At 53.9% G+C, this 12,248-nt stretch overlaps 1 long non-coding RNA gene across 1 annotated transcript; it reads right to left on the bottom strand.

The window, feature by feature from the left end:
* Positions 1 to 3,704: 3,704 nt before the first annotated feature.
* LOC144487223 (uncharacterized) lies at positions 3,705 to 9,240 on the bottom strand. Its single transcript, XR_013496378.1, has 3 exons — positions 9,116 to 9,240; positions 6,880 to 6,962; positions 3,705 to 3,812 (listed from the first exon to the last, which is right to left on the bottom strand). It is a non-coding gene; the product is annotated as an uncharacterized LOC144487223 (long non-coding RNA).
* Between the last annotated feature and the right edge of the window lie 3,008 nt (positions 9,241 to 12,248).

Consider the following 12,248-nt stretch of genomic DNA (forward strand, 5'->3'; position numbering starts at 1 on the left):
ATGCGTAGGTTAAAGAGATTAGCAAGGTAAATATGTGGGGTTACGGGGCTAGGGCCTGGGTGGGATTGCAGTCGGTGCAAACATGATGGGCCGAATGGCCTCTTTCTGCACTGTAGGAATTCTTTGCTTCTATGAGAATTAGTGTTTTTTTTTACAAGGATTGGGATCAATATCGACACTCAGCAGTGCTAATTTAACGTTTATTTATTAGTATCACAAGTAGGCTTACATTAACACTGCAATGAAGTTACTGTGAAAATCCCCTTGTGTTCGGGTTACACTGAGGGGGAATTTAGCATGGCCAATCCACCCTAACCAGCACGTCGTTTGGACTGTGGGAGGAAACCGGAGCACCCGGAGGAAACCCACGCAGACACGGGAGAACGTGCAGACTCCGCACAGACATTGACCCGAGCCGGGAATCGAACCCAGGTCCCTGGCATTGTGAGGCAGAAGCACTAACCCACTGTGCCAGGAGAGTGATTGGATAGGTCCTTCAAAGAGCTAGGACAGGCAGGGCGGACTGAATGGCCTCGTGCTGTGCTACTCCATTCCGTTTAAGTCCTGTCACGCTTGTAATTGAAACTAATACAGTCTTAAATAAATAATTGGGTGCAGATATTTTTGGACCTACGTGACTTGACGATGAACTACAGAAAGAAACAGTTTATAAAAATAAAGGGTGCCCGTTGTTTTAAAAAATCGACGCAGTTAATCACTTCTTACAAAATATATACGAAAATAGTTCATTTTTAAAATATATATAAAGCAGCCCCAGCAGAGAACACAATGGAAATTTCAACACAATTTTAAATGTTCACAGCTAATCGCCCACTCTGCTATCCAGGGAACAAGGGAGGTGGCTCCTAGATACCTACACAGGGACAGGAGGAGGCCATTCAGCCCTTCAACACTTACACAGGGACAGGAGGAGGCCATTCAGCCCCTCAATACCTGCACAGGGACAGGAGGAGGCCATTCAGCCCCTCAATACCTGCACAGAGACAGGAGGAGGCCATTCAGCCCCTCAATACCTGCACAGAGACAGGAGGAGGCCATTCAGCCCCTCAATACGTGCATCAGGACAGGAGGAGGCCATTCAGCCCCTCAATACCTGCACAGGGACTGGAGGAGGCCATTCAGCCCCTCAATACATGCATCAGGACAGGAGGAGGCCATTCAGCCCCTCAATACCTGCACAGGGACTGGAGGAGGCCATTCAGCCCCTCGAGACCAACACAGGGAGACAGGGGAAGACCATTCCTAGAATCCCTGCAGTTCAGAAGAAGGCCACGTGGCCCATCAAGTCTGCACTGACTCTCCAACAGAGCATCTTGCCCAGACCCTCTGCCCGCCCTATCCCCGTAACCCCACATATTCAGCATAGTTAATCCACCTAACCTGCACATCTTTGGACACAAAGGGGCAATTTAGCACGGCCAATCCACCTAACCTGCACATCTTTGGACTGTGAGAGGAAACCGGAGCACCCGGAGGAAACCCACGCAGACATGGGGAGAACGTGCAGACTCCACACAGACAGTGACCCGAGCCGGGAATCGAACCCGGGTCCCTGGCGCTGTGGGGCAGCAGTGCTAACCACTGTGCCGCCCCCAGATGTCATTCTATCATTACCCTCCCCTCTCACCGGAGAGGGGGAGTTAATGTCTCACAGGCTAACAATAATCCAGCAATGACCCAGAGTGAAGGGTGGTCACAGAACAACCCCACAGGGCAAGGTCCGAGGTCAGCACTGGGCAGCCCATTGGACAGGGTGAAAGGTCAACTCTGAGCAGCCCCACAGGGCAGGGTCAGAGGTCAGCACTGAGCAGCTCCACAGGACAGGATCAGAGGTCAACACTGAGCATCCCATTGGACAGGATGAAAGGTCAACACTGAGCATCCCATTGGACAGTGTGAAAGGTCAACACTAAGCAGTCCCACAGGGCAGGGTCAGAGGTCAACACTGAGCAGCCCCACAGGACAGGGTCACAGGTCAACACTGAGCATCCCATTGGACAGGGTGAATGGTCAACATTGAGCATCCCACTGGACAGGGTGAAAGGTCAACACTGAGCATCCCATTTGACAGGGTCAGAAGTCAACTCTGAGCATCCATTGGACAGGCTGAGAGGTCAACACTGAGCATCCCACTGGACAGGGTGAAAGGTCAACACTGAGCGTCCCATTGGACAGGGTGAAGAGTCAACACTGAGCAACCCCACAGGAGAGGGTGAAAGGTCAACTCTGAGCAGCCCCTCTGGACAGGACAAGTGGTAAACACTGATACTGAGGCCTGAGTGAAGCCAGCAGCCTTGCATCAACCTCGACTCTGGTATGGGAAAGATCTCGCAACAAGGCGGATGGAGAATGATGGAATTCCTGATACGGGAATCGCAAGTGTCCAAAACACCAGCGGCATTCCGATTTTTGGGGACAGCAAGACACTAAGTTTGGAACAATTGGATCTCACATGACTTTACACATTTTTGACTCCCACTTTCTCCTCCAGTTCGGACATTCCTGGTCATTCCCGTTGGTGGAACTCCTGGACTCCTGTGATCCTGAAGTTAAGCTGAAAAATAAAGAGAGAGGTGAGGGTTCTGAGGCCAATTCCCCCCCCAAACCCCGCCCCCCCCCACCCCCCCACTCACCTCTCCTAAACATACCCCACAAAATGGGGATATGTCTGGAGAAAGAGCATCCCCCACAACGCCCCCATCAAACACTCCCAGGACAGGTACAGCACGGGGTTAGACACAGAGTAAAGCTCCCTCTACACTGTCCCCTTCAAACACTCCCAGGACAGGTACAGCACGGGGTTAGATCCAGAGTAAAGCTCCCTCTACACTGTCCCCCTTCAAACACTCCCAGGACAGGTACAGCACGGGGTTAGATATAGAGTAAAGCTCCCTCTGCACTGTCCCATCAAACACGATGTGGAGATGCCGGCGTTGGACTGGGGTGAACACAGTAAGAAGTCTCACAACACCAGGTTAAAGTCCAACAGGTTTATTTGGTAGCAAATACCATACCACACTGTCCCCATCAAACACTCCCAGGACAGGTACAGCACGGGGTTAGATACAGAGTAAAGCTCCCTCGACACTGTCCCCATCAAACACTCCCAGGACAGGTACAGCACGGGGTTAGATACAGAGTAAAGCTCCCTCTACACTGTCCCCATCAAACACTCCCAGAACAGGTACAGCACGGGGTTAGATACAGAGTAAAGCTCCCTCTACACTGTCCCCCATAAAACACTCCAAGGACAGGTACAGCACGGGGTTAGATACAGAGTAAAGCCCCCTCTACACTGTCCCCATCAAACACTCCCAGGACAGGTACAGCACGGGGTTAGATACAGAGTAAAGCTCCCTCTACACTGTCCCCATCAAACACTCCCAGGACAGGTACAGCACGGGGTTAGATACAGAGTAAAGCTCCCTCGACACTGTCCCCATCAAACACTCCCAGAACAGGTACAGCATGGGGTTAGATACAGAGTAAAGCTCCCTCTACACTGACGAAACAGGGTTGTGGAAATTTGGATTTGCCATGTTATCCACACGTTAACATTCGCTGATGATTGCAGTGTCGAATCCGTGGTGATTCTGAACTCTAAGCTGGGAATTGGAATTCTGGGACCAATGCTTCGCTCCCCCAATCCCACTGGATATTTGAGATTGCCGAAACCAAGGCCTGCAGAGGCCAGTGACACGAAATTCCACCATGCACCAGGAATATTCAGACCTACCCTTGCTCAGCGGTCAACGTTCGCCCCAGCCTGAATGTCTCGTAGAAATGATCACCTGGCACGGAGAGAGAACGGGGAGAGTTGGTGGACAGAGTGGTGAAGAAGGCATTCGGCATGCTTGGTTTCATTGGTCAGAACATTGAATACAGGAGTTGGGGCGTCTTGTTGAAGTTGTACAAGACATTGGTAAGGCCACACTTGGAATACTGTGTACAGTTCTGGTCACCCTATTATAGAAAGGATATTATTAAACTAGAAAGAGTGCAGAAAAGATTTACTAGGATGCTACCGGGACTTGATGGTTTGAGTTATAAGGAGAGGCTGGATAGACTGGGACTTTTTTTCCCTGGAGTGCAGGAAGCTTTGAGGTGATCTTATAGAGGTCTATAAAATAATAGAAACATAGAACATAGAAAAACTACAGCACACAACAGGCCCTTCGGCCCCACAAGTTGTGCCAAACATATCCCTACCTTTTAGGCCCAACTATAACCCTCCATCCTATTAAGTCCCATGTACTCATCCAGGAGTCTCTTAAAAGACCCTATTGAGTTTGCCTCCACCACCACTGACGGCAGCCGAATAATGAGGGGCATAGATCAGCTAGAGAGTCAATATCTTTTCCCACAATGTGGAGATGTCGGTGTTGGACTGGTATACATAGTTGGACTGTTGGACATAGTAAAAGTCTCACAACATCAGGTTAAAGTCCAACAGGTTTATTTGGAATACGAGCTTTCGGAGCGCTGCTCCTTCACCTGATGAAGGAGCAGCACTCTGAAAGCTCGTGATTCCAAATAAACTTGTTGGATTTTAACCTAATGTTGTGAGATTTTTTACCCTTTTCCCAAAGGTAGGGGAGTCTAAAACCAAAAGGCATAGGTTTAAAGTGAGAGGGGAGAAATACAAAAGTGTCCAGAGGGGCAATTTTTTCACAGAGGGTGGTGAGTGTCTGGAACAAGCTGCCAGAGGTAGTAGTAGAGGCGGGTACAATTTTGTCTTTTAAATAGCGTTTAGACAGTTACACGGGTAGAGAGGGATTCATAGAATCCCTACAGTGCAGAAGGAGGCCATTTGGTCCATCAAGTCTGCACCAACCACAATCCCACCCAGGCCCTATCCCCGTAACCCCACATATTTACCCTGCTAATCCCCCTGACACTAAGGGTCAATTTAGCACGGCCAATCCACCGAACCCGCACGTCTTTGGACTGTGGGAGGAAACCGGAGCGCCCGGAGGAAACCCACGCAGACACGGGGAGAACGTGCAAACTCCACACAGACAGTGACCCGAGCCGAGAATCGAACCCGGGTCACTGGCGCCATGAGGCAGCAGTGTTAGCTACTGTGCCACCGTGCCACCCAAACAATATGGGCCAAATGCGGGCAATTGGAACGAGCTTAGTAGTTAAAAAAAAGGGGCGGCATGGACAAGTTGGGCCGAAGGGCCTGTTTCCAGACTGTAAACCTCGATGACTCTATGTTGGGGGTGGGGGTGTTGTGGGGTGGGGGAGGGGCTCAAACAAATGGAAAAAAAACCACTTGTATTTTTCCCGTGTCCTTCTGAACCGTTAGATGTCGCTGAGTGCTTTGTGTTCATCACCAATCCAATCATTTTGAGATACAGCCACTGAGGAGGAACACAGGAACAGGAGGAGGCCATTCAGCCCTTCGAGCCTGTTCTTGCCACTCTGATTCTCAATGGGACCCTGGTTATTCTGTGAAGTGCAGGCTGTCCATCTTCCCTTTGCCCACACCCATTGGTTCACAAGGTTTTTGGTTAACAACTGGTCTAGCGTCAGCCACTGTTCGTGAAGGAGTTTTCCAAACCTCTGCCACTCTGTGCCGTTCAGGGTGGCTCCCGCCTTCATCCCAAAAAGATTGAGTTCTTATATTTAGACTCACCTTTGTACACTGAGGGGCAATTTAGCATGGCCAATCCACCTAACCTACACATCTTTGGGCACTAAGGGGCAATTTAGCACGGCCAATCCACTCAACCTTTGCGTCTTTGGACACTAAGGGACAATTTAGCACGGCCAATCCACTCAACCTTTGCGTCTTTGGACACTAAGGGACAATTTAGCATGGCCAATCCACCTAACCCGCACATCTTTGGACACTAAGGGACAATTTAGCATGGCCAATCCACCTAACCCGCACATCTTTGGACACTAAGGGACAATTTAGCACGGCCAATCCACTCAACCTTTGCGTCTTTGGACACTAAGGGACAATTTAGCATGGCCAATCCACCTAACCTACACATCTTTGGGCACTAAGGGGCAATTTAGCACGGCCAATCCACTCAACCTTTGCGTCTTTGGACACTAAGGGACAATTTAGCATGGCCAATCCACCTAACCCGCACATCTTTGGACACTAAGGGACAATTTAGCATGGCCAATCCACCTAACCCGCACATCTTTGGACACTAAGGGACAATTTAGCACGGCCAATCCACTCAACCTTTGCGTCTTTGGACACTAAGGGACAATTTAGCATGGCCAATCCACCTAACCCGCACATCTTTGGACACTAAGGGACAATTTAGCACGGCCAATCCACTCAACCTTTGCGTCTTTGGACACTAAGGGACAATTTAGCACTGCCAATCCACCTAACCTGCACATCTTTGGACACTAAGGGGCAATTTAGCATGGCCAATCCACCTAACCCGCACATCTTTGGGCACTAAGGGGCAATTTAGCATGGCCAATCCACCTAACCCGCACATCTTTGGACACTAAGGGGCAATTTAGCATGGCCAATCCACCTAACCTGCACATCTTTGGACACTAAGGGGCAATTTAGCATGGCCAATCCACTTAACCTACGTATCTTTGGTCACTGAGGGGCAATTTAGCATGGCCAATCCCCCTAACCTACACATCTTTGGACACTAAGGGGCAATTTATCATGGCCAATCCACATAACCTTCACATCTTTGGAGTGTGGGAGGAAACCAACGCAGACACGGGGAGAACATGCAGACTCTGCACAGTTACCCGAGCCGGGAATTGAACCCGGGTCCCTGGCACTGTGAGGCAGCAGTGCTAGCCACTGTGCCACTGGACAGCTGATTTATCCTGGGTTGTGAAGCTGGTCTCTGCAATACTTACTCCTCTCTGCGGCTTTGAGGGTCTGGAGTGGTGGGTTGTTCAGATACGTGGGGTCCGGCTGTAGATACGTGTTGTTTAAGTTCCTGTGGGGGTGCGGGGGAGGGAGGGGAGAGGAAATAAGGCAGTTATTGGAAGCTGTAACCGTTTTGTGGCTTCGTCCCAAAACAGCCCGCATCTCAGAGTCACTGCTCCAATCAGTGGACAGTCCAACAAAGGAGGAGGGCTCCATTTCCCTCACGCCTTTGGCCACCTCAGGACATCGCAAAGTGTTTCACAGAGCGAAGTGCGCTCACTGTTGTAAGGTAGGAAACATGGCTTCCAACATGTGCACAGCAAGATCCCACAAGCAGCAATGTGATGATCTCCCAAATCATCTATTGTTTTGGATACATTGGTGAGGGAGGGGCTCAGGGTGGGGTGGTGCGACAGTGCGGCGCTCCCTCAGCACCGACCCTCCCACAGTGCGGCGCTCCCTCAGCACTGACCCTCCCACAGTGCGGCGCTCCCTCAGCACTGACCCTCCCACAGTGCGGCGCTCCCTCAGCCATGACCCTCCCACAGTGCGGCGCTCCCTCAGCACTGACCCTCCCACAGTGCGGCGCTCCCTCAGCACTGACCCTCCCACAGTGCGGCGCTCCCTCAGCAATGACCCTCCTACAGTGCGACGTACCCTCAGCGCTGACCCACAGTGCGGCGCTCCCTCAGCACTGACCCTCCTACAGTGCGGCGCTCCCTCAGCACTGACCCTCCCACAGTGTGGTGCTCCGTCAGCACTGACCCTCCCACAGTGTGGCGCTCCCTCAGCACTGACCCTCCCACAGTGCGGCGCTCCGTCAGCACTGACCCTCCCACAGTGTGGCGCTCCCTCAGCACTGACCCTCCCACAGTGTGGCGCTCCCTCAGCACTGACCCTCCCACAGTGCGGCGCTCCGTCAGCACTGACCCTCCCACAGTGTGGCGCTCCCTCAGCACTGACCCTCCCACAGTGCGGCGCTCCCACAGCACTGACCCTCCCACAGTGCGGCGATCCCTCAGCACTGACCCTCTCACAGTGCGGCGCTCCCTCAGCACTGACCCTCCCACAGTGCGGCGCTCCCTCAGCACCGACCCTCCCTCAGTGCGGTGCCCCCTCAGCACTGACACTCCCACAGTGCGGCGCTCCCTCAGCGCTGACCCTCCCACAGTGCGGCGCTCCCTCAGCACTGACCCTCCCACAGGGCGGCGCTCCCTCAGCACTGACCCTCCCACAGTGCAGCGCTCCCTCAGCACTGACCCTTCCACAGTGCGGCGCTCCCTCAGCACTTGACCCTCCCACAGTGCGGCGCTCCCTCAGCACCGACCCTCCCACAGTGCGGTGCCCCCTCAGCACTAACCCTCCCACAGTGCGGCGCTCCCTCAGCACTGACACTCCCACAGTGCGGCAGTCCCTCAGCACTGACCCTCCCACAGTGTGGCGCTCCCTCAGCACTGACCCCCCCACAGTGCGGCGCTCCCACAGCACTGACCCTCCCACAGTGCGGCGATCCCTCAGCACTGACCCTCCCACAGTGCGGCGCTCCCTCAGCACTTGACCCTCCCACAGTGCGGCGCTCCCTCAGCACCGACCCTCCCACAGTGCGGTGCCCCCTCAGCACTAACCCTCCCACAGTGCGGCGCTCCCTCAGCACTGACACTCCCACAGTGCGGCAGTCCCTCAGCACTGACCCTCCCACAGTGTGGCGCTCCCTCAGCACTGACCCCCCCACAGTGCGGCGCTCCCACAGCACTGACCCTCCCACAGTGCGGCGATCCCTCAGCACTGACCCTCCCACAGTGCGGCGCTCCCTCAGCACTTGACCCTCCTACAGCGCTGCGCTCCCTCAGCACTGACCCTCCCACAGAGCAGCGCTCCCTCAGCACCGACCCTCCCACAGTGCGGCGCTCCCTCAGCACTGACCCTCCCACAGTGCGGCGCTCCCTCAGCACTGACCCTCCCACAGTGCGGCGCTCCCTCAGCACTTGACCCTCCTACAGAGCAGCGCTCCCTCAGCACTGACCCTCCAGCTGTGCAGCAAACCCTAGGTGTTGTACTGATACTTACAGAATTAAGAGCCCCAACCGGAAACTGAGTCCCCCACCATCAACATCCTGGGGGTTACCATTGACCATCACTGAATCCCCCCCACTGTCAACATCCTAGCACCATGATAGGGCAGGTGTCTGCGAGGATGAAATTGGAACACACATTAGCCGTTACCTGTTGGCCTGAGGGGCGTTGTTTCCGGAGGGGTTGTCCTCCCGGAAAAATTCCTCATCTTCTGTGACGTCTGTGAGGTCTTCCTCCCCCTCCTCCGTCCCCTGTGTCTCAGCCCCGTGGCGGTGCTCATTTTCACTGTTCTCACGGTGTTCCACGCCACTCCCGATCTCCTCTGTTTCTGAAGGGAGACAGTTTGGGACATTTCTATCTGGGTCTAAACTGCGTTAATGTGAGAGGTGACAACACTCCTTTATTTAGAATCAATTCTGGCTATCTATATCGGTGTAAGGAAAAAGATTGTTTGCCCGCAACTGTTTCCTGGTCACGTTTCGTTTCGCTTGCGCTTTTGCATGTCAACACGTCAATTTAGCACGGCCAATCCACCTAACCCACACATCTTTGGACACTAAGGGGCAATTTAGCATGGCCAATCCAGCGAACCCGCACATCTTTGGACACTAAGGGACAATTTAGAATGGCCAATCCACCTAACCTGCACCTAACACTCCCCTCCCCTTCCCCTCTCCCACCCCCTTCCCTACCCCCTCCTCCTACCCCCTCCCCTCTCTGCCCTCCCCCTCCCCCTTCCCGCCTTCCCCTACCCCCTCCCCTCTCGCCTCCCCTTCCCCTCTCTCCCCTTCCCTTCCCCTCTCCCTCCCACCTTCCCCTCCCGTCGTCCGTTTCCCTCCCCCTCCCGCCTTTCCCTCCCCCTTGCCCTTCCCCTCTCCCCCTTCCCCTTCTCCCTCCATCCCCTCTCCCTCCCTTCCCCTCTCCTTCCCCTCCATCCCCCTCCCTCCCTTCTCTTCTCCATCCCCCTCCCCCTTCTCCCTCCATCACCTCCCCTCTCCCTCCCTTCCCCTCTCCTTCCCCTTCTCCCTCCATCTCCTCCCCTCTCCCTCCCTTCCCCTCTCCTTCCCCCTCCCTCCCTTCTCTTCTCCATCCCCCTCCCCCTTCCCCCTCCATCCCCCCTCCCTCCCCTTTTTTCGATTACCTCCGGTTCCGTTGCCGAGAGGCTGCTTGCTCCCTCCGGTGGGGGTGCCTGGGACTGCGGAGTCTCGGGGAGCGTACCCAGTGTCCCTCTGCCCTTGATGTTGGCACGTGCGCTGTGTCCCTTGGGCACCGGAGGGGCTGGTGGGAAATCTGTTCTCCACAGGCCTGCTCAACACAAGAGAACAAAAGGAGAGGCGAGGAACGCGGGAGGGGACGCCACATCGCCCACAAAACTTAACACACAGTTTTGTATTGTTATAAAGATTGATTCCCCCCCTCTGAGAACTAACACCCAAACCCCCAAAGAGGAATACCTCACCCTATAATCTGTAAAAAGTGTGTGTGAAGTGGTGTGACCTGCTCTTCAGCGTCCTCTAGTGGTTAAATACAAAATAAATCCCTGACACACTCTCTACAATCAACACCTAACAATGTATTTTGTTATTCATTCATGGGACACGGGCATCGCTGGCTGGTCCAGTATTTATTGCCCATCCCTAGTTGCCCTTGGAGGGCAGTTGAAAGTCAACCACATTGCTGTGACTCTGGAGTCACATGTAGGCCAGAGCGGGGTAAGGACGGCAGATTTCCTTCCCTAAAGGGAACCAGATGGGTTTTTCCGACAATGGGTCATCAGTAGATTCTTAATTCCGGATATTTTTTATTGAATTCAAATTCCACCATCTGCTGAGGTAGATGGGGATTGAGGGATATGGGGAGAGGGCAGGGAGTGAGGGATATGGGGAGTAGGTGGGATTGAGGGATATGGGGGAGTAGGTGGGATTGAGGGATATGGGGAGTAGGTGGGACTGAGGGATATGGGGAGTAGGTGGGATTGAGGGATATGGGGGAGTAGGTGGGATTGAGGGATATGGGGAGTAGGTGGGACTGAGGGATATGGGGAGTAGGTGGGATTGAGGGATATGGGGGAGTAGGTGGGATTGAGGGATATGGGGAGTAGGTGGGACTGAGGGATACGGGGAGAGGGCAGGGAGTGAGGGATATGGGGAGAAGGTGGGATTGAGGGATATGGGGAGAGGGCAGGGAGTGAGGGATATGGGGAGAAGGTGGGATTGAGGGATATGGGGGAGTAGGTGGGGTTGAGGGATATGGGGGAGTAGGTGGGATTGAGGGATATGGGGAGTAGGTGGGATTGAGGGATATGGGGGAGTAGGTGGGATTGAGGGATATGGGGGAGTAGGTGGGATTGAGGGATATGGGGAGTAGGTGGGACTGAGGGATATGGGGAGTAGGTAGGATTGAGGGATATGGGGGAGTAGGTGGGATTGAGGGATATGGGGGATAGGTGGGACTGAGGGATATGGGGAGTAGGTGGGATTGAGGGATATGGAGTAGGTGGGATTGAGGGATTTGGGGGAGTAGGTGGGACTGAGGGATACGGGGAGTAGGTGTGATTGAGGGATATGGGGAGTGGGTGGGATTGAAGGATATGTGGAGTAGGTGGGACTGAAGGTTACGGGGAGTAGGTGGGATTGAGGGATATGGGGAGTAGGTGGGATTGAGGGATATGGGGAGGTGGGATTGAGAGATACGGGGAGTAGGTGGGATTGAGGGATATGGGGAGTAGGTGGGATTGAGAGATACGGGGAGTAGGTGGGATTGAAGGATATGGGGAGTAGGTGGGATTGAGGGATATGGGGCAAAGGTGGGATTGAGGGATATGGGGCAAAGGTGGGATTGAGGGATATGGGGCAAAGGTGGGATTGAGGGATATGGGGCAAAGGTGGGATTGAGGAATATGGGGAGTAGGTGGGATTGAGGGATATGGGGAGTAGGTGGGATTGAGGGATATGGGGGGTAGGTGGGATTGAGGGATTATGGGGAGTAGGTGGGATTGAGGGATATGGGGAGTAGGTGGGACTGAGGGATGTGGGGGGAAGCTGGGTCTGAGGGATACGGGGAGTAGGTGGGATTGAGGGATATGGAGGGAAGGTGGGATTGAGGGATATGGGGAGAGGTTGGGTCTGAGGGATATTGGGAGTAGGTGGGACTGAGGGGTATGGGGGAAGGTGGGATTGAGGGATAGGGGAGTAGGTGGGATTGAAGGATATGGGGAGTAGGTGGGATCGAGGGATATGGGGAGTAAATGGGGATTGAGGGATATGGGGAGTAGTTAGGGATT

The sequence above is a fragment of the Mustelus asterias genome, unplaced genomic scaffold, assembly GCF_964213995.1.
Source record: "Mustelus asterias unplaced genomic scaffold, sMusAst1.hap1.1 HAP1_SCAFFOLD_655, whole genome shotgun sequence".
NCBI lineage: Eukaryota > Metazoa > Chordata > Chondrichthyes > Carcharhiniformes > Triakidae > Mustelus > Mustelus asterias.